Source organism: Manduca sexta, chromosome 21 (genome assembly GCF_014839805.1).
Source record: "Manduca sexta isolate Smith_Timp_Sample1 chromosome 21, JHU_Msex_v1.0, whole genome shotgun sequence".
Taxonomy (NCBI): Eukaryota; Metazoa; Arthropoda; class Insecta; order Lepidoptera; family Sphingidae; genus Manduca; species Manduca sexta.
In genome coordinates, this window is record NC_051135.1 from 1,912,798 (window position 1) to 1,937,204 (window position 24,407).

The following is a 24,407-nucleotide window of genomic DNA, read 5'->3' on the forward strand; positions in this document are numbered from 1 at the left end:
AAAAGATTTTTATGTTCTTTTTTGTTTGACTAAATAACCAGTGGTGTTATTACTTCAGATTTCTCAGGTCTCATGACAATAATTACAAACTCGCTGTAATCCTCAATTTAGACCACAAAACGAAGCAACAGGCAACAGTGTCGCCGTGCCTCGAAGACGGTACGAGCCAGTAATAAACACGGCTATGTCAATAAAAGTCACCGCCCCACCATACACACGTCTCTTCTTGCAGGTGTACTCTCTAGAATCTAATAGGGTTATCTCCATTAACATAAACTAATTAATTTGGTCTTTGGAAATTCAGTCTATCATGCAATCAAAAATGAGAACGCCGTGGTCTTTTTGAATTTCGAACGTTATTGTTTATTTGAATATAAGCAACATCTTTACATCAAATAAAATTGTAACAGGCCGAAAAGCTGTTATAGGAGGTCTTTATTAGAGCATCAGGAGCCAGAACAACAATTTTTGGAATTTGTGTCTGTCTGTATGTTTGTACATGCATCACGCAAAAACTAATGCGTGAAATTGAATGCAGCTTTTACCAATGTATTGCTAAAGGTCTAACTTAAAATATAAGCTCTGTTTATATCGGGAAATTATAAAGCGGTACTTTTATTCCGATTTTATCCCGGTAAAACTTGATAACGCGGGCGAAGCCACGTATAAGAGCAAATGATTGTTTACGTAAAAAAAAACTACAGAACGAGAAAAAACTATAATAATTGTAAGAAACACTAACTAAAACTTAGAAACTTTATCATTCATACCTCAGAAAATTTATTGTTAACTATTGAAGATAAATTAATAGATATACGTTAAGAATATAAAACGAGATAGTAATCACGACGCAGATGTAAACTTTCCGTGGCTTGCGGCTACTGCAAATGTATCATTGGAATTAAATATTTAAATACTGGATCTAAACTAACAACATTTTTAAATGCAATCGAGAAAGTTATTCACTGACCTACATGTGAAAAAAAACACGTCACATAACATTTTTAAAGTTTAGTGTTATTATTTTAATAAACTCTTAAAATAAGGTTCAATTTGCAAGTAATTTAAATGAGATTGCTCCTAAAATTATTGCAAGATAAAATCAAAAGCGTAAACCCTAACTGGCCATCCATGCAAATTCATTGCCGCGCAGACGGATGCCGTCAACATTTTCATATAATAATATCGATACACTGGCCATTTAAGATTGTTTATATTATAGCGTTTTAATTTAAAACAGCTCTTTAAAATAATTTAGATGCGAATGTGTTGAGAGCTTTTGCTATAAAGAAACCAATTTATTGCTCTTTAGTCAACGATGATTAAGATTCAGACGCCGTACGAGTGAAGAAAAATTACTTTAATATCAAACGAAATATCTGTTCGTTGTAAATCAACGTACACTATTTCGCTGTACAACAAATCTGGTCTCAGCAGACAGGAACAGTTTGTTATTAACCGTCGCAAACAACACCCTTTCCCAACAATAATTGAACAAACTAACGCCAATCAAACGCATCCGGCCTTACAAATCGTGTCAGCGGCTGAACGTGTGTTGCGAAACGTCAATCTAACACGAAAGCCCGCAACGAGGTGTTTAATGATGCAATAATTTGCATAGGGGTCTGTTGCTGCGAAATACAAGCTATTCTCACGTCTGTCTCTTCGCCATCTATAAACTTTCCTTTTACAGCGACCACTCTTGTTACGTGAACCCTGCGCTAAATATCAACTGACGCGCTCTCGTTTTGTTTTTTGAAGCCATTCCTCACCTAAACATTGTCTAGCAACTCACCATTTAACGACGCCTTATTGTTTATGGACTGTTAAGCAGCAGAAATGGTTACCTGAAAAAGGAATGAAATTGCTTTATTATACAGTGAATTGCAGGCGGGAACGTCGAATGAGTGTGAAAAAGAAACATATGAAAAAAGTACACACATGATTTGAGAAATGAGTGGAATCAATTAAGGTTCGGTGCAGTGTTGTGAACGTGATGCCTTATTCAGGCGGGCCGGCGCGGCGTCCCGCGCGGGGCGGCCTGCTAAACCCCGGGCGCACAATCTGACATTTATGAGTGCCATAAAAACGCTCAAGTAGTGACTTTACTACTTGTTTAGTGAACATAAATGTCTTTGCCTTGCCCGCGCTCAACGTCGTCCGTATTTAAAAGCGCACAGTTTCGTGCACAGTTTTGCTCCTTTTGGCTCTTTTTATTTACTGTTACTGTACTGTTATGCAACTGTATAATGCTTTGGTTACTTTTCAGCGACAATTTATTGGTGTGTCGTCTTTTGTCTTTATTTTACTGCCGCGAGAACATGTTTTTGTTTCAGTTTTGTTTGCTTTTCATTTGGATTGCCCATGACAAATTGTCTCTTAAAATATTCATGTCGCTTTTCACGGTTTATAAATCTACCGGTGCTTTATGAATCTAGGGATATCACAATATTCTGTAAAGATAACTCGTTTTCCGAACTATGATTTTTGTCTAGAGCATACTTTATAACACAAAATTCCAAAGCTTTTTTTTAGAGATTCATTCTATGTTAGTTATTTGTGCAAAAAGAACAATGATGCCTCATATCAATATCGAAGCCAGAACGAATGTATTCAATGTCAGCATGTATCTTGATAACATTTGTTACGCTCATAAAACTAATTAGGCATACAAGTTAATGCAGGTGATAGTGGCTGTTTATTACTCAATACACTTTTTATATTACACTCCGATATATAATTACACTAGTTTAATTAACATGCATAAAAGAAATAAAAATTATGTAATTACAGCTAATTATGACAAAGTATCTTTATCTTAATTTTCAAACACATTTTTATTACAAGATTACATGCGGAATTATAAATGAGAATTTTCACATATTCCCCAGTCGTAAAAAATTATACGGTAATTGCTTTGTACAATAATTCCAGAATATTTATTACTCGTGTAATTACGTATATCATGTAGGTTACATATAAAATACTTGGCGGCTTCTTTGAGCTAATTCCGCCACCCACATTGATCTGAACAAATTATAAAGTCATATTAATTTAATTATCAACATTTTTGACTACGAAAAAAATCTAAAACCATTCCTCGGAACATCCTAAATAATTTGCAAAGCTAATTATAATCGTAAAATGTACGGCAAAATTCGGCTTACCGCCTTTCTACGGACAGTAAAATTGGTACGGGCATGGAATCACAAATGATATTTATTCTGCATACGTCAAGTTTGCCGTTTTGTAAGTATCGACAGCTTAGCATAGCCCACCCACAGTTTCGCGAGCCGCGACTTGCCTACATACTTTCAGGCTTTATGGGTAACCTATCGAATATTAATGCTGCACTGAGACCCAAGGTCGCTTGACAATAGCGGCTTGATTGCTTTCTGACCATTTTTGTTTCTTTCGGTACATAAAACTCCAACTGTTTGCAGCGGTGCATTTGTTCTAAGTTTCGGCTATCTCGATACGTGGCTTTGAGATTTTGGATGTTATTGTTGTTACATGTGTTGGTTTTAGGGTCGTGATTATTTAAATTCTAGAAGATAAATAGTACTACTAAAACTAAAAGACGTATATTGTGTAACTAAGTCTATATTAATCCGTTTAAAAGGGCCGATATTGAATAGTAGAGCTGGGAATATTATTTATCTAGGCTTAACCACATGCAAATATTTAATTGATTGCACTCGTATTTATTTAAATCCTCAGCTCGCCTTGGCATTACCACACTCACCAAGGTTATTTGTAACGCTTAACACAATTGTTTATTTTCTGCACCCAATCCATGAGTCAGACCGATAGACAATATAAAGTTCTTTGACATCACGGAATGTGGCCCTTAAATTATTCTATATTTCCTAATGCCAGTTCAGAACCTAAATAACGTGTCCTGTTTACTATTCCCTACAGGCAATTGTAATATCGTACCAAAAGAAAGTCCTTACATACCATAGTAATATATTCGTCCGTCAACGATACCTTGTTTTCGCTTCAAATTAGACGATTAAGAGTCGCGGTGTGCCGCTGTATCTATTCAATTAAAGCTGAGTACGCAGCGGTCACCTACCGCCGTGATTTTTTAATCGTATGTATGCGTCGTGCGAATCGCGGTGACATTTCGCATATCAATGTGGTGGGCAAATTGATGAAAAAACATTGGCCACGCGTGTACAACTCGCGCTTGATGCGCGTATGATTTTTGTGGAATTGGCGAAATTATTGATAAATGATACTTGTGTTTGAGTTTGGGAGCGCTGGTTTTGATGTGCTATTTTGATTGGCAACAGTGGTGAAGAGTTAAATTTTTCGTAATGGAACCCGACACTATAAATACGTACTGATATGTCTAAATGCGGTCTGCAAATTCATATAATAAGTAGATATAATTTACGAAAGGGGAGCCGGCAGGAATCGGTTTATATGAACCCTTAACTACTGATAGACAGCATGGAAAAATACTGGAGTAGAGGTGTTAATATGGAATTTCCCTTGCAAAAAAATAAACTATAATGTAATTACATTAACTTTTCGTAGAGATGATTAATTATTGGTAATTTTAAAATATGAATTCATTCTTATGTGACTTATTTTTCCAATTTCGCCAACGCAACGCGATTTACAAACCGCATTGCATTTGCATTTATCTAAACTAAAAGCTATGTAATTATTGAGAAAACTATTAATTCAATCGGTCTTTGATACTTTAGTTATATAAATTACACAAATAGACAAAAATAGCATGTAAATAAATTAGGTTACGTTCCTATTTCGCATTAACACGATCGACTATTCGCACTAAAGTATGTTATTTACGAAGCTAGTTGACGTACAGACGGGCGCAGTCGATTAGCTATCCATAAGTAAATTCACGTACGCGGTGACAATAATTTCCACAATTACTAATCTTGTTTATGTTCTACGCGTCTACGCGTTCTGCATATTTCAGAAAATACTTCCCATTTATGTAACTGTTGTTGAATATAATTCTTTAGTAATTTTTTTACTTAGAATACACGAGTTTATTCGAATTACTGTATTGCGGAGTAGTCATACGCAGTTTCATCTGCAGCATGCTGAGTTCATATTTTAGCAAATAAGTAATACTTACTTATAATGCGAAAGTTACTTTGTCTTACTATTATACTTTTACGGTGAAACTATTAAACTGATTGCAATAAAATTTGGTGCGAAGATAGTTTGACATCCTGGAACGGGATTTTGTATCCTGGAAAAATATGTAGCGGGACTTTTATTCTGGAAAAACATTTTTACGTATGCAGTGTCGCGAGCAAAAGCTAGTAATAAATTATAACAGCTCTGGATTATATACTGCTTATTGATAAGCTCGGGCCTCCTCTGCTACTCAGTGTACTTAGGCTTTAGTCCACCACGCCGGCCTAGTGCGGTTAGAGAATTTACATACCATCGAATTCTATTTGGAGAATTCTCAGGTATATAGTAGGATTCCCCACAATGTTATTTCATCCTTAGAGCGAATTATATATGTGCGAAGTAATTGTGCTATATATAACCCTTGAATCATTAGTCAAAGCATAAGCTTACGACCTATACTTAGCGTTGATCGAAGCACACGAGTGGGCATCCCTGCAGTCTATTACGGGACGACCCTGCGAACGGGATACTGGAGTCCTCCAACTGCAGGAGCTCGGAGGATTTGTAAGGGAATGGGGGAAGTAAAACTGGGGAAACTATGGGAACCTCTTTAGGATGGGTAGAGGGGAAATGTTCGCGAACCATTAAAGGCCTCAATGTATATTAGCGACTACGAAGTATATACACATGACTATGTGACTAGAACCATGATAAATATTTCCTCGTGCATGGGCTTACTTTCGGTGAGGAGACCAAGCGAATAAAAATTGTGCAGAGTTGAAGGTGGACACACATTTCTAGAGTTTATATCCATCACATCAACAGGGTGCGAGCCTATTGCCATATCAGACTCAAATTCGATTTAATAATACTAATCTCTTTGATTATTTCACTGGTAAGACCAATGCTATTTGTCAGCTAGTGTTATCAAAGGCAGGCTAGTCAGCCTCCATTTATCTCAAGTCCAACATATCTAAACTAGCTCTAATTGTGTTGATAGATTACTTGACACCCTATTTACATGTGCTTAGCTCGGTTACGTCGAGATTTTCTAATGAATGCAATGAATGAAGCCTTAAGTAGTTTATTTGCATGTGTTAGAGACGTGATGTGTTATAAATAGTTAATAATGGTAATTAAGTTTATTTTTAAAACGGTAATTTTCTAGTGATAAATGTTTTGTGCTCTGTGAACTAAAATTTCATTTGTCATGTATATTTTATTCCTGTTAAATATTGTCCAAAACCCGGATGGGCCATATTTTATTATTGTTAAGCACCATAGTAGCCAAATAAAATTGGAGGAGATTTTTATATAGAGACGAATTTTTTAAAGGATAACGATAAGTATTTTGAAGAACCGGTGTGCAAAAGCTAGTTCTCAATAACAAACTATGAAATAAAACAAAATTCAATACGAACTACGCCTTAAAGTAAACCATTGCAAAGCACGAAACAAATATGTAGGTATACAAGTCCATCACGTCAGTAGTCACCGTGCGTAGAGTCCGTCACATTGGATCGCCCACGACGCGCCGCCCGACCGATCCCGCGCAATCCCGTCCAATCCCGTAGCCGATTTAAATGTTAATCACCGAGTGTCGAAATTATTAATTACATTCGGACATCGGTGTTGGGACGTTATGCATGCAGATTGCAATGCTAACGAATGATTAACTATGCATGTGTGCATGAAGATTTACATTCTACGGTGCGTTTGAAATGCAGTTGATTAGGGTACGCGTTGCATTCCGGATTTACTTGACAACTACGGATTGTGAGGAAGCCATCCTATTATCCTACTTTCCAGTTAATATTATGCGAAAGTTTCTGAAGATGAGCATTTAGTTAGAAATAAGGCCATTAACGCAACGGATTATAATGTAAATTAAAACACACAAAACAAATAAAGAATTTACAATGCGCCTATGAAAATTTATTAATTGAATCTTGTTAATTTTATAAAGTCAAACACGTTAAAAGTAAAGTCCGAGATTATCTTTTAAGGTTGCAAACTAATTTTTATCTTTATTAATAGTTCACAGAGAAATAATCATACGAATTTCATTTGCGGACCAGCTCGCAATACACAAAAATAACGGCGGAAAAAAATATATTTAAAAACTTGTGATATAACTAACTATACTTTTTATATTTGTAGACATATTTGTGATAAAATCTGTTTTGTTTCAACACAAAAAAATTATAACGTGTAAAAACATTATATGTGTCGAATCTTTACTATCCACAGAAGAGCATGCGTTGCGAAAAACATAGTACAGAGAATCAAATATTTGAGTTTATCTATAACAGAGTTATTAGTTTAATTATATCAGTAAAATATTCAGGAAATAGACAAACATTTTACAAACAAGATATCTAGTTCAAAAGACTCGCTGACTCATAACACATGAATTTAATCTAATTCTAATCTGGTCTTTTAATTGGTATTTATTAACACTAACGGATTGGAAGCGTGACATTTTGAACAAGGTATTTAAATCAAGATAATAGGCTGGCGATGTCTGTAACCTTAAGCTTGATAGTGAAAAATGAATTGGGTGGATTAAAAGATCTATAGAATTAATGTTGGTGAATGAACTGATTATTTTTTTTAAGATACTATTAGTGTATTTATATTTTTATTTATGTATATATGTATGTATTTTTTATCAATCTATATATTTATATATGCGAGGATGTCGTTTTAACATTTGTTTATTATTACTCTTATTATGTGTTTTTCACTTTCTTTTATTATTAACCTGCCTCCGTCCTCTCTACCCCACCCCAAGGTTGACTGGGAAAGAATGCCTATGGCATCAAGTCCGCCTGTATACTATGTGTACAAAGTGGAAAATAAAATTAAAATAATAATTGGAATTTAATTAGAATATAGAGATAGAGAATTAGTGTTAAGTTATGAATTTTTATTTGAATGTAAAAGTTTGTTAGTGGTGTTAAATAACCCGATATCTGTTAACATTTCTAGCAATAAATCAGAGAATATTCATAATTGTAGGATAAAAATAAAAGCTAAAGCTAAACCAAACGCGGCGCAAAGTTTAAGCGCCATTTACCGCGCGATTGATGTGTTTTGTATGATTTGTGTCTTGCAGTGGAAGCTTTCGCAATCAGTTATAGAATGCGTCTATGGTTCATTGATTTAAATAGTTTTAGTTGCGTAATGAGGCAATGTACATTAATGTTTAAAAAAAAACAGATTGGAGTGGGCATTTAATATTATTTTGAAAAATATACCTACCGTTAACATGTACGCAACTTCTCTGTTGAGGCGAAAAAATATGATAATTATTTATGGTTTTTCTTTGCATTTTAGAGTCTAATATCGTTCAAATCTATTTATGGTATTTTATAATTCATGTCTTTTTCTGTAAAGTTGCTTTAAATATCAAAGTTTTGTGCTACTTAGAAATAAATGTAATGGTTTAAATATTAATTTCCTTAATTAATACGCATGACTAATAAAACACATAAAATTCCCGCAATATAGATACTGACTATAAAAACACTAATGACTGTCATTAACTCTACATCTGCAACATGTTTTAATTAAAAATACAACTAAATATAATTTATAACATACAATTTATATTTATTGATAAAAACATAAAAGAATATATATGAGACCGGAACTTCCTCTTTTAAAACTATTTCAGTTTAATATTTTATGTCGTGCGTCTAAAAAAGTTTTATGCCCATTATGATTTACTACTTTCATCCGTTGTATTGTTAGACAGTACAGGTGTAATAATTTGTTAATAATACTGCTGGTTGGTCTAATACAGATTGGTAAAGTCGTTATTGCCTTACTAAGTGGTTAATTTTTAAAGTCAATGAGATTGATTTCAACCTCTGAGTGTAATACTTGTAATTTTACTTTAAGAAGTAGAATTTATTAATTTTGCCTATTTCTGGATCTTAGAATATTGTCCAATAGTAATATGAAATCTCCATACATTCGAATTGCATCTCACAAATATAATAAAACTGTTACCTATACCTTAGCATTTTGACGAAGACATCAAGAATGTGCAGTTAACATAACAAACAACGTCCCATAATCATAAAACACTCGGTCTCGGAACCGCAGACAGTCAAAATCGAATCTGGGAAACGCTAACTATATCGATACTTCCCGGAAGCAAATGGATGTCACATTAGGTGTACCAGGCCAGCCCTACATTAACATTCACCGAACACTTGATCCAGGAGTTATCACGTATCGAATAGAATAGAGCCATAATATTTTACGATCCCTTGTGCGCCTTACTAGGCAGAGTCGGTGTTCGAATTTTAAATATTCGCTGTCATATCGATATTATCGATGATGTCGATATATAATTAATCGATTTGTATTGCATATTTAAAGTGTTGATATGATCTAGTATTGTTTGTAGGTTTTTGAACTGCGAATGGGCGGAGGTTTTCAGTGCTTATAAGTTTGTTTTCATCGTGAGCATTGTATTTTTTTTTAATGTGACCTAATTTCTTTAATAAAATTTGAGTAAGCATCTTAAAAAATCATTATTAATTCATAATGATTTCTTATGTTTACGCGAATGTTAGACATTAAAATTAAAATATTTTTCGGATTTTATCCCGGTTTTACTTTTTTAGTTTTACCACCAACAGCTAAACTTTAACAAGTTGTATATTTGTAAAATGTAGGTAGATATTGTAACTTTGACTTTGCGGATGAACTACACCTCAGTCCCCCCCGTGACCATGAAGGATGCAAAGTCTTCGAAACGTCGGGAGAAAATAAAATATTAAAACCGCGATTAACTCCGAAAAACATTTTAACATTGTTAACTCATTAAGTACTTGACCAAGAATTAAACTATGTAATGTATTTACGAATGGAATTAACCATAACCTTAACATATCTTATCAAGAAAGTCAAATACTATAAATTTAAATACCCAACATTTTAATTCAACTTTCCTCACAGATATTCACTCGACATAACTTAATTAATCTAAAGTTTAATCATTGAAAATCCGCTTCGACAAAAAATTTACCTAATAGGCAAGTAATTTCCTCCTAAGTAAGTTAATAGCACTTCAATCCAAGTGTTTATGTAGCCGCTACCGCGGATTAGAACATCGGCCGCAAGCTGGCAGGCGGTTTGCATATGTTCAAGTGATTTTTCACGGCTACGGAACCCATGTTCAAAGGCCACGCAGTGCAGTGTTGCAATCACGATTCCCGATCACGACTGGTCCTTTTCTAGTATTTACATACCCTAATTCTTCAAGTGTTCAAAGAAAAATAACCCTTTAAGATACAACTTTAAAGTTCATCACGACCGCACGTGAAGCGCTTTTGATGGTTAGCGAGAAATCTGCTGTCAAGGTGAGCGAAAGTGGACTCTGTGGCTTTATGTTTAAGGATAAAAACAAAGCAAACGTGATGTGGTAAGATAACAAAATGTCTCTAGACCGTGTCGCTACCAACCTTAAATGCATTAAGTTTGTTTTATAGATAATAATCGTTGCGAATGCTAGTGCTTTGTTGTTTCAAAGATAGAGTTGTTGCCGTTGATTTATTTTTGATTAAATTTTGTTCGACTTAACAGATAAGCATGGTTTACGTAAAAGATTAATTTAAGTCCCGAAACCGGTGATTGTTAGGAAAAAATATATATAAATTCATTTTAAAGAATAATATCCCTCATAATATTGTAATAAACTTACCATATCATAAAAGAATCATCGCTTACCAGCCTTCTAACATTGGAAGTCAACCTTAAACTATTATAGATATTATATTGACTTCACCCACATTTTCAATTCTCATAGAGTCGCTGAGGTCAAGGGAGCAGCCGCTTGGCATTATACCAGCAAAAGCCTATACAAAATGAAATGATTTAAGATTCAAGATAATGGAAATCTTTATAAGGAATATTTAGTCCACATAAATTCATTTTATATTTGAGAACTTAATTGTTATGTTTCATTAGGCTTGTAGATATTCGTGAATTTGTATTAAATACGTTTGATAAAATCTTACACTAGTCCATAAAATATAAGCTGCAACATTAAGGTCAATAGAAGTCGATAAGCTTTTAGCAACGAAATAGACTCAGAAAATGGTTGTATACAAAATATCACATCTAAATAATATTCCACGTTTCCCTTCTGAATTTTAGAAAGGGAAAAATATCAAAACATTCACCTAACCTACTTTATTAAAATAATTTCGAAGTGCGTGAGGTGGCACCAGATATTGCCGGTAGCCACGCAAAGCGCTTCGGCAATCTTACGTTTACCGTTCAAACTAACTGGATGAATACAAATATCATCTTTGTAACCATCACAATAACGTCGATGATGAATTTATTCACAAAGATTTTTTGTAAATCTAATCAGTGAGTAAACTTGTCCAACTGAGTTATAGCGTCGAATACACATAAACATTGATAAGAATTAGCTTTAGGGAAAATCTAATTAAAGATTAGAATGTTTTTATTCAGATATTCCATCCTCTCACCCGGATGATCTGTTGGTTGGTGTCCCCCATACATTTTTCATTAGTTTAGAAATTCCATCGGCAAGTAGATACACTGTTGATTGAATAATGCAAACGGCTATTGTACGCACTGCGTTAAGAGTTAAAATGTATAATTTATAGGTCTGATAAAATTTAAAAATAGTGAAGCTATATCAATCTAGGACAAATATCAGGACTTTATGATTCATTGATTGAGCATCTAGTAATTTATGGACAGTCCAAAGCATTTAAAATGAATTTCTAAAATTACTTAGCGACACACAAAACAATCAAAAAAGGTGATAACACTTTGCTGAAGAATAATAGGCCCATCTCGCTCCTGAGCCATATCTATAAGTTGTTTTCGAGGGTCATCACAAATCGTCTCGAACACAGGTTTGATGACTTCCAGCCACCCGAACAAGCCGGTTTCCGAAAAGGCTTTAGTACTATAGACCACATTCATACGCTTCGGCAAGTCATACAAAAAACCGAGGAGTATAACTTGCCGCTTTGCTCAGCGTTTGTGGACAATGAGAAAGCCTTTGATTCGATCGAGACCTGGGCTGTGCTACAGTCTCTCCAGCGGTGCCACATTGACTATCGGTACATCGAAGTGTTGAGATGTATATACAATAACGCCACCATGTCGGTCCGAGTACAAGATCAGAGCACGAAGGCTATTCCACTACAGAGAGGCGTGAGACAGGGAGATGTTATATCTCCGAAACTGTTCACTGCCGCGCTGGAAAACGCCTTCAAACTCTTTCAGTGGAAAGGATTCGGCATCAACATCAACGGCGAGTATATCACTCACCTTCGATTTGCCGACGATATTGTAGTCTTGGCAGAATCGCTGGAAGACCTTAGCACTATGCTTGAAGACCTTAATCGAGTCTCCCAACAGGTGGGTCTTAAAATGAACATGGACAAAACGAAGATCATGTCGAATGTCCATGTTGTGCCCACCCCCATCGAAGTTGGGGGGCTCGACTCTCGAAGTTGTAGACGAATATGTCTATTTAGGACAAGTGATCCGGCTAGGCAGGTCCAACTTCGAGAGAGAGGTCAATCGTCGAATCCAACTCGGTTGGGCAGCGTTCGGGAAACTTCGCAACGTCTTCTCGTCCAAAATACCTCAGTGCCTTAAATCGAAAGTCTTCGATAGTTGTGTGTTACCAGTGATAACATACGGCACCGAGACGTGGCTCTCTCACTGTGGGCCTCATTAGGAGGCTCAAGGTCACTCAACGAGCTATGGAGAGGGCTATGCTCGGTATTTCCCTACGAGATCGAATCAGAAATGAGGAGATCCGTAGGAGAACAAAGGTTACCGACATAGCCCATAGGATTAGCAAGTTGAAGTGGCAGTGGGCCGGACACATAGCTCGAAGAACCGATGACCGTTGGGGTCGAAAGGTTCTAGAGTGGAGGCCACGTACAGGCAAACGAAAGGTCAGACGCCCGCCTACAAGGTGGACGGACGACCTGGCTAGGGTCGCAGGAAGTCGCTGGATGCAGGCCGCTTCCAACAGGTCGACGTGGAGATCCTTGGGGGAGGCCTATGTTCAGCAGTGGACTTCCTGTGGCTGATATGATGATGACACAAAACAATCGTATCTAAGCGACAACCAGTTGTCTTTTGAGTAGAGCGATTTAAAGTTTTGACTTTAATAGGAAAATTCATAAAAATTAAAGTAATTAGGTTAAAAAATAATTTCTAGTAATATAAATATTGTCTAGAGCTACAAAATCTAGACTTAAATTTAGATAATATATATATGTCGCTTAGATATATTTATGTTTCAAGTGTCGTTATATTTCTGAGATGATAATATTATTGTCTCTAATTACTCATCCTTTAATTAATCGTCTGAGAGCAAGGTCTTTTATTTAGTGATTGTTGCCTTTCAATGTATTGCATTTATAATAATAAACTATATCATGTAATTATGCATTTATATATTATAATTGTCTTTGATTTATTACATACCATTTTTTAACGTCAAATGTTTCCATAGCCTAAGAGAAAAGAAAACTATAGTTTTTTTTTATATCTTTCGTACTTTATCATGTAAGCTATCGCTGTACTTTTTAATAAAGTATATTATACAACTAAACTTCTATGTTAACATGAATGCAGATTTCATACGACCAAGGATCCTTCTTTCATAAGTGGATTATTGTATTTTCTATCTTGTAACAACGTTGGTTATGTTCAAATTGTAATGGTTAGTTATTTTTAATAGGTTTTGGTTTGATCTAGGTAACAATTTGTTATAGATCTTTTCGATCAGTGAAAGATATTTGGAATTGTAACCAAAATTGTGACCGTGTACATATAACCTATTTTCTATATTTTCTATATTCTATTATGTAGGTTTTATAAATCAAAGTCGCCTTAGAAAATGAGCGTTGTTTAACAAATATATATAATTCACAAGTGACATTTTTAATTGTATATACATAAAGCGAGTAAATATACATGATATCTTTAAACATTTATTACTAGTCATTCCAAAATTATGGATATTTGAAAAGCTCTACTATATACAGATAGAGATCGGCCGCTTTTTGTAATTGAAACTAGAAGGTTAATTACTGATGAATTATTGTTTCGGATTTTTTAGACAATTGTGCTACCCTAGCATATTATGTAAATGCATAAACTGGCTTTAACGTGGTTCTATCGTCCTCACAAAGTCACTATTAACATATTTATAATAAATTTATTTTACATAATTATATAATATTTCCTCACACATTAAGAACGTTTCGTCCTAAATTACTAAAGCTTTTACTAGCCCTAAAACATTTTATTCATTAATAATTTATGCTAAAACCTTTTCCAAGATACACTTTCACTAAAAGTTGTTTCGGAATACTGTGGCACGTCCCCTCATCTTTGTAGTAGATATTTTCTCTGCGAGGGGGCGGCGGCCGACGCAGACAAATGACACGTAGCGCCCCTGGCGGCGGCGGAATGAATTATTGCCGCCAATCGAGAGCGTTCCCGCCGGCGGCCATTTTTAATTTTTAGGGGTAACATACCCTCGCGAGTATTATTATTAAATGTATGGCGGTGATGTGACGGATTTGTTTTGGGTTGATGAAAAAAAAAATGACATAAAACAATTAGGTTGGTGAGAAAATTAAATTGATAATAGATTTGTTATTGTATTAACAACAAATAAAAACAATACTTTAGTAGGGTATACAAGAATTATTATAATAATACAAAACATAAATACCTAATAATCAATTAGATGTTTACATATCAAGTTAAATATCCACACAGTAGCACAAACAAGAGGATTTAAGTACTACAACAACAATCATAAATCCTCAAAAGCTTATTAGTTCAGATTAGTTGCCCAAAGTGTAAATATTTGAAGAACCGCCCATTAAAATCACGTTTAAATGCGTCGTAAAAACTAACGCGCTCATAATCGACGATTAAAACAAATTGAACCATAAACGAACATCAATGCTGTCGTAAATCACGCCCTCTAACGACGCACTATTGAACTACGGGACATTTGTCGCTTCACTATCATCTCAATCTCGCTCGGATGATGAACGGCCACTTTTATTGCGGTTACACGCTTGTTTATTTACCGCTTTGTAATAGAATGTCAATAAAGAACGTTGATAACCGGCCGGCGCAATAAAATAATAATATAATACGACAGTTATTTTATGATCCAGTGGCGCTCTCATGCGTTGCCACGCAAAAATTCATTAATTTAAAACAACGACATCTATGGATTTGTTGGAGAACTACTAAATCGAATTTTTGAACGAAATGGAAGGGTTCATACCGGCGAAGTATTTATCATCGCGTTCTTGATAACAATAAAAAAATGTGGTGGTAACAAAATTGCACTTGTGTGGAGTAATGATAACTGCAAAAAAGATTATTATTGTCCGTTTAACAAGCGTAGATCATTTATCACACGTTACAGTACATCAATAATTCATTACTAATAACAGAGGGACTGACTTAATTAACGCAATTACTAGGCCACCCAGTGCTTTCCGTCCCACCTTAGCTTCGTTGTAATTGAATTATTTATCTTTAGCTAAATTAGGCGAAGCAAGATAAACGGATTCTTCCTCTTTATCGAAGGTGTTGCCAAGTGAAACCACGTGTAATTAACAGCGCGTTAAACGGAACGGAGACAATAGATGCGTGACTTGGCCCTAAGATTTGTTTTAAAGATAAAGTATTAATTTAATTATAAAGAGACAATTATCTTTAAAAGCCGAATTATTATTTTAATTAAATATTAATGTTTAATTAACTTAATTGGATATAACTTCCTTGAGTAATATCACACGTATGTTGTGATTTTTTCGTTGTCAACAAAAACGGTGTCATTGTACAATCTAATAATAACAAAGGATAGTATAATTTTATTTCCTAGTGGTATAAGCGTTATAATTACTGGAAAATCGGTAGTGGACTCTAGAAATTATTTACATACTGTGTAATACATATGGGAAGACTATTACAGAGACATTAGTTACCGAAACATTCTCCGGGTTTATTATAAACCATCGGGTTCCTACGACCCTCGGATAGGTCGATCCCATAAGTTCGTTAAGTAATTTTGTACATCATTAATCTATATAATACATTTTTTATATAAATTTGGCTATAAATATTTTATAATATTTTTGAATTAGTAATTTAAAAAGTTACGCTCATTTAAAACAGCCATATTTTTTAACCATTGATAAGATTTTGATATTTTTATCTATTGTAAATGTTTGCAATCTTACCTTATTTATTAAAAAAATATAGTTTTATCCAACAATAATACAACTAAAATCGTCTTTAAAATATAATAACGTTACAGTCTTTGATTATCTATCACCTTTTAATTACAGTTATAATATGTCGACTTAATAGATACAACATCAAACGTTTATCTATACAAGTTATTGTACATTATGTGGGAACAATGTTGAATTACACCCTTTACAGACGGCCTCCAAACACAAGTTAGTTACAAGTTTACACTTGATTAGCCGCGTTCGCTTACAAAACCTTAAATTGTGTTCCTAATGTGTTTTTAACGTTTACTACATAGATAATGAAAGATGTAAAAAGTTGATTTTGTTAAAACCTGCCATACGCCCGCATAGGTGTCGCGTTTCGGGATCAGCCTGTGTATATCCAGTTCCAATAGGCCGGCATAATTGTGTCGATTGCCGAGGGGTAATCATCTCTCGTCAGTCGACATACTATTGGACCCCACTCCACTTACCATCAGGTTCAGTAGGGTCACTTTGCTGTGCAAGAATAAAAAAAAGACGAAACCCTACATTACCTAATTCAATTCTTCATGTGTTCATGATGCAAAATTACAGTAAACATCAAACATTTATATCAAAATATCTTAGTGGCTCGTTTCTGTGTAACTAACATTTTACGCCAAGGAACAGAGGCCGCATATAAAATTATAAATTATGACGTACCTACCCGAAATATTAATTTCAATTTGCATGGAAAAACAACTTTATTTACTTTAATTTAATAGTTCTACTTAAGTTATTCATAAGTTTATTTAGCATAATATCATATTTTTCGTTCTATTAATAATTAATTTCAAATGATTATGTCATTATGACTGCCTCAGTTGCCTCATCGGCAGCGCTCCAAGGTACTGGGTTCAAATCCCCGGTCGGGCAAAGTGATATTTGGGTCTTCCTGCTCAGTATCAGCCCCGAGTCTAAAATCGGCGCTCGATATGGCGATTTGCTCGCCCCCTATCACATCTTGGGACGGAACACAGTTGGCGGAAAGTGGGTGCCCTGGTTGCTCCTTCATACCCCTTCGGGGATCAATGCGATGTGTGTCTGTTTGTTTATTATGTCATGTGTTTCATTCATAATTTCTAATAACAACCGAGTTTTATCAGATTTACGGCCTACATATAAGCAGTGCCAGCCTAAACAGTAATTTTAGGTGCACAGAAGGCAGTAACTGCGATTTAAAGAGGAGACGTAAGCGCAACCGGCGGCCATGGTCATTAATAATTTTGGCGCGAACAAATGACGCGGCTGATTAATGATTTACGTACCCAATTCTGTGTCTATGAGCATGGCCGAGACCGCAGCACACATGCAAACACACACGAGTTATAGCCTAAACAGCTATTACTAGTTAAGTTGGTCTCATGAGCCTTTGATACAGTGCGGTTTGAACTATGCTGTGATGCATTGATAACTGAATATTAAATTGTGATCGATAAAATTAATATCGTTAGAATTGGCGATTTACACACAAATATGAAACTTATATACTCGTTTATAGTATAAATATACGTATAATTGTATGGTAGAGAAATATAAATACAGAGGTATGTAAGGTGTTATTTATTTCGGGTTTTAAACTTCCATGTTTGATTATTACTAACTTACATAATTTTTGATAGTCCAAGGTATATCATAGATCTCCTACCATAACCAAGGTATATCATGGATTATAATTATATCGTAAGGCGTACTTTAAGTTTCCTAAAATTCAGTTCCGACTTCCAACACATAGTACAATACGAAAATATCAATAAAGGACATTGTTCTGTGCCCATACATAATTCGCCCTGGAACCAACAGCAATGGAAAAATATTTGTAATATTTAGAATCATTAATAAATTCTCATGACATATTATTTATAAAACGGACAAGCTGGGATATCGCATTAATCCAAAAAAATGATGAGATTTTGAGGTTATAATTGATAGTAAACATTGAAAGCTTTTCAATGTTCAAGGTAGATTTATAGTCCTATCATTTACGCTTTAAATATGATTTTTATCGATATAAGTACCTATCTAATATATATAAGCCCTAAAGATTCATCACTATGTAGGTATCTGATTATTTTTTACTTAAATCAGGCTATTTTAAGACTTGATTCATATAATTTTTATAAGTAAAAGGTACCTAATTATGTAGTTATAGTATTTACATCCTCTAAGAGTACCCTTCAGATTTTATGTATTTTCTATGTATACGTACGTATTCCTCGAAGAGACAGACAGAGGCGCACTGTTGAGCATTCACGCTTCATCAGAGGCATGGCATATTTAACAAACTTTTGGTAGACTCTTAGGGCATGTAGGATTAAATTAAACAAATAAAAAAATATTTTCAGTTCATATTATTTATTTCCTCATCACCTACATTGTTTTATAAAATATTATCTGAGTATTGTGCAGGAGGGTTGTTGTTATGGTAATATTTATCAATTCAGTTTTGCCAATCACCATATTAGTTAAATGAATATAATCTTTCATTATATGTACCTCCAATGGTGCAAGTCTTTCTAAAATGACATTTCTGCTATAAACATGATGTGGAGTATTTGTCCTTAATGGAATTATTTGATGTGAGCGAGTCTGGAGTTCCAACATTCTATTACAGAGCACGCAGCTTCTACTAACATAGTTACAGCTGAAGTATGTATAGGCTCTTGGGCCGTGGTCCGACATGCTGTACATATAAGATCAAGGGCTACAACCTGAAAAAAACAAACAAACATTATGCTCAAAATAGAATGGCAATATATTAATATTGTGTCACACGGAAAGCAGATTTATGTATTCAAATCTTCCAGCTGAATTAAATGTAAAAAACCTTCAAGCATATGACACACGTTTTTTAATCAACAATATACTTGCTAGTTTGCTCTTAAGTTGCCACAGCCACATGCTAAAGTGTGTAGTAGGTAGTATACAGACTGTTCGCTGTCTCCACGCAGTTACCAAGAACAGGAACTGAGGAGCGAACTAGAAGTTTGGCGGCAGTTAAACTTGTACGATTACAGAAAAAAGTGCTTACCAAACGAGGCGCTGTCCATTGTTGTATACAATGGCGAATCTGCTCGTTCTCCAACACTATGGACCCGCCAGCAGAGCCACAATTAATGCAAAAAGCAATTTCCATTTCGTATCCGTTATCAATGCCAGGTAAATTGTTACATCAGTTCACAAAGTCCAGAAATCACAGCCAGTGTATGTCGATATCGTAATCAATCGCACAGAGTCTTTATAATATCCGAATCGTCAATGATATAGTGAGAGTCAGAGAATTATAATATATTATATGGAAAGTGAGAGTCTAGTTTATTTGTCTTTGATGAGTGAAGTTTGAGTGACATTAAATTGAATTGAACAATGAAGTAAGAATTAGGGATACTACTCGACTAGATTCTGGATCGATTATATCGATCATTTATACAAAAATCGATTTTATTCAACATAGGGTTATTTTTATTCGGAAAAATATTTAGAGGGACCCTTATTCCGGAAAATCTTTCACACGGGCGGATCCGATAGTAGTTTAATATGGAGAGAGTTTGAGGCTCCCGGATGGATAAAGAGAGAAGAACGCTACTTTTTATATGTATGATTCATAAATATTTTGTACGACAGAAAAATAAATGTTCGCATAATATATTATGCTCTGCTATCTGTACGAAGACAGGGCGGGTCGCTAATATAGAAACCAAAAAAAAAAAAAAGTAAATCAATATGAATTAAAAACTAAAACAAGAACTTTTTTCGTAGACGACTTGATCTATAATCAATTTAGTTCTAAAACTAACTACTTATTTATTTGAGACGCATCCACTGCTCGATTAAATATTATTATAATAATTAAAGAACATATCGCCTCACAAATCGAATATTTTAAAATGTTTCAATAATTAATTATCGGTAATTAGATTTATCGTTTTGTCGAACCGGTACATCTCTATACTCAATTAGTTGTAAACATGTCGGCGACTTTGACTTTAAGTCGTTACAATACTTTTATATATTCATTTTGGATGTAGCAGCTTGTCCGTTTTATACACATATTTGCAAATAATATAAAAAAATACATAAATAATTATGGTGCTAGTCACACCTTTGTTGGTTCTGGGGCCGTTTTCGACAATGTCCTTTACTCACAACTGGTACTTTAACTACTATAACATGTAGACACTAATCATTTCTATTTTCATTTTCCAAACACATTACACACACATGGAGCCCACTGTCAGTACAGGTGACTATCCCTTAGCGGTAAGGGTCCACTCCAAAGGGTCCGCTGCCGAGCTAGACGGTTCGTATGATTTATGGCACCCTTATTGATACCCATTTTAATTTGAATCGCTGTACGAATACGGGATGGGGAATGTGAATATAGGGAACTATATGAAGTATTTACTTGAAGCGAAGGTCAGATCTAGGTATTGATATTCTCGTAGAAAGGGACTATTGTAGTTTTGTTTGCAGGTGATTTATGTAGGTAGAAATTTAAGGATGTATAAATAACATATGTTAGATTATTATGACGGATTCCATTGATTATAAGTTATTTAGCGTGTAGTTTAAGATACCTAAATTGTCTTAATGATTTACCAAACTTGTAAAGTAACAAATATTTCAAAAACAGGTACATTCAATAAGTCATAATTTAAGTTTAATCTGATGATAGATTATAGAGTTATATCTACATAAACATATTATATTTTCTAATTAAATATAAGCGGTACAATAATAACACTAATTTGTAAGCATACGTTCTTAAGAAGATTTAGTTGCCGGATAATATCGTTTTCCATTTAGCATCGGCAACGGTATCACAATACCAACTGCCAGCCGATTTAAATTTATTTCGGACGTCGGTAACTTCCAATTTAAACCTCTTAATCCGCTATGATGTATGTCGGTATTCGGCTGGATTAAAAGTTCCACGGAAAATAACCGGGAAAACCTTTTCCGGGGTCGGATTGACCCGACCAGGAGCGGGATTAGACTGGGATTGGATATACATAAATCTCGGACGAGGCTTTAGGGCCGACGCAATTAAGCCGCACGCAGATATGTCATTTTGTGACGAGAATTGCCCGATACTAATCACAATAACGCAATGAAAATATGTAATTTGCGTATTAAAATTCATCGTTGGACGCGTAGTACGCACAACGGCCGGCGAGCGTGGCGTCATAAATAATTCAATTTCATAGTAATAAAATACGCGTGACCAACGTTACGGCGTGAAAACTTTTCAGCAATTACGGGTTGAATATAACAAAAAGCGTCGGTCGATCCGACACGGGGTCGGTGAAGCCCGTCCGACGCACTCGTAATTCATGCATCAGCTTGCGGGGAAGGGTTGGCGGCTCGCGAGTGCAGCACCGATGACTTATAGTTTGTATTAATACGGTTCGAACACGGGAATACAATCTGAAACGGATTACTTAATTAATTTATACTGGCTAACATAGGTTATGTGTTAATGGAATATTAAAAAAACAACATTAATTATGGAACTTTTTATGTGTCAATTTGATTGATTTTTATCTCTGCAATTGATACTTGTTTTGGTATTATAACTCTATTAAGAAGATAATTGCGTAGTGGTTTAGCGATTAAAGATTAAACTAGTTCGGAAATGACGTAAAGTAGAGCAATAAGATTCTGTAAATTACCGTTTATATTGAACATACATGAGATAGGAGATGATAAACATTTTTAATAAGTGTTTAAAACATTTAGATATAAGTAGTTCAATCTCTGACATCTAAATTATTAGTAGAAATTAATAAAATATTAAAAATGTATGCTGGTAGTAGGTCTCTCGTGTGTGATAGTCTGCCCGAGTAGATGACCACCGCTATTTCTATTTGTGCTGTCAAGCAGCAGAGTGTATTCACTATTAGGTTCCAATTTGAAGAATATTGTATCCAGTGTAAATGCTAGACATAATAAGACTTAACATCGAATGTCTCAGGATGACGAGCGCAGTGGAATACCAAACAGTATTTTGTACTTCAAACTGTTGGAAGGTGTTTCAATTGTACATGGGCCGTATCGCTTACCATCAGGCGAACGGCAAGCTCGTCTAGTCATCCAAATCAATAATAATAATAATAATAATATCAGCCCTGTATTATATACTTGCCCACTGCTGAGCATGGGCCTCCTCTACTACTGAGAGGGATTAGGCCTTAGTCCACCACGCTGGCCTAGTGCGGGTTGGTAGACTTCACACACTTTCGAAATTCCTATAGAGAACTTCTCGGATGTGCAGGTTTCCCCACGATGTTTTTCTTCACCGTTAAAGCGAACGATAAATTCACAAAGAATGAATTCACAACACATGATTTTTTTAGAAACGTCAGAGGTGTGTGCCCTTGGGATTTGAACCTGCGGACATTCGTCTCGGCAGTCCGTTCCACACCCAACTAGGCTATCGCCGCTCATCCAAATCAATAAAAAACAAAAAATAATTACACTTCGATGCTCACAAACAGATGTACGTTTATTTATGAAAGGTTGTGCATATAATTATTTATTTCATTCTTTTATTATAGGTCACTCTCAAGATTATTGCTACAATCTATTTTTAACAGCGGTGCTGATTACTATGGGAGTGAATGACGTACTTATTTATTTATTTACCACATGGAAAACCTGCGGTCAATAGTTATACTAGGAATAGCCAGAAATAAAGTTTTTTACGCCAATAATAAGTTGAAATAAAGCTATTTTCGGATTTTATCCTGGTTTATATATATATTTTTTCCCAACGTTTCGAAGACTTTACAGCCTTCGTAGTCGCGAAGCGGACTGTCGGCCAAAATAATTTTATTTCAATATCTAACATTCGCGTAAACATAAGAAATCATTGTTCAATAACTAGTTCTCAGTTATAGAAATATTACTTATAAGTTATTTGAGTGTGAGCAATAACAATTCTTTCTTTCAATAGACTAAAAATTTTGTTAGTCTTAAGTTAGATATGCGTTTATGATCCGATATAAAACTACATAACATGAATCAAATAATGCCGCGGCGTAAACAAATGCTAGTAATGTGGCGAATAACAATGGAATTATTGATTTATAACAGTTTAATTAACGCAATTAGACACGGTTACTAATCAGCTCATAGATAAGAAATGTTAATTGCAGCGCGGCGAAGATTACGTTCGTATTAAATTTGGTCACGGAATGGTGTTGTGCTACTGTTCTTTACTTTAACTGTGGTTCGAGAATGAATATACACATAGCATATACTTGGCACTATTCTGTTCTATAGTATATTATTAAATCTGTATTGAAAAGCTCATATTATTGTTGATTTTGCGAATTTGGTTTACTATTGAAACACTTCCTAAAATTATGTAAGTTCATTATTTCGTTTTATTGTCTTTTATTAACTAAGGATATCTTTAGGGGCTTACTTAGCATACCTCATCAGAAAGTGTTTCATTTATCAGGTTCCACAGAAGGCTTTGAAGACATACCGACTCTCAATGGAAGAGCGTCTACTAACTATTTATGGCACCACCAGAATTATGCGACAAATCTTGTTAATATAATAGATTAGATTCAAAAATATGTGATTAACCGTCATTTTCAAATTACGAACCCAATTCCTTTTGATCTATTTCAAAAATAGACCAATCAGAACAAAGTTTTTTTGACGTGTTTGCAAATGAGTAATTTTGATTGGTCAATTCTCGGCATCGGATTGAAGACTGAATCGTTTATTAAAAACGGCTGTTAAACAAGCATTATATTTAACTTCAAATTATGTACTATTACGGTTTGTAAAACGATTGAAAAAAATCATAAACTCTGTTAAGGCGATAAAAAGTTAACCACATATCATTGGAACATGCTACTAACATAAATTACCAACATGCAAATAACAGATCAACCGTATAATCTTAATTTATGTGTACAAATATCATGTCAT

General features: G+C 34.7%; 1 protein-coding gene across 2 annotated transcripts in view; it reads right to left on the minus strand.

The window, feature by feature from the left end:
* LOC115445581 (homeotic protein antennapedia) overlaps positions 1 to 24,407 on the minus strand; it is a 198,856-nt gene that overhangs the window by 113,527 nt on the left and 60,922 nt on the right. The window contains exon 2 of one of the 2 annotated variants that reach the window (XM_037440980.1): positions 1,796 to 1,847. The exons of the other annotated variant lie outside the window; for it this stretch is intronic. The gene's annotated coding sequence lies outside the window, so the exon portion shown is untranslated. The remainder of the gene's footprint in view (positions 1 to 1,795; positions 1,848 to 24,407) is intronic. 2 annotated transcript variants of the gene reach the window in all.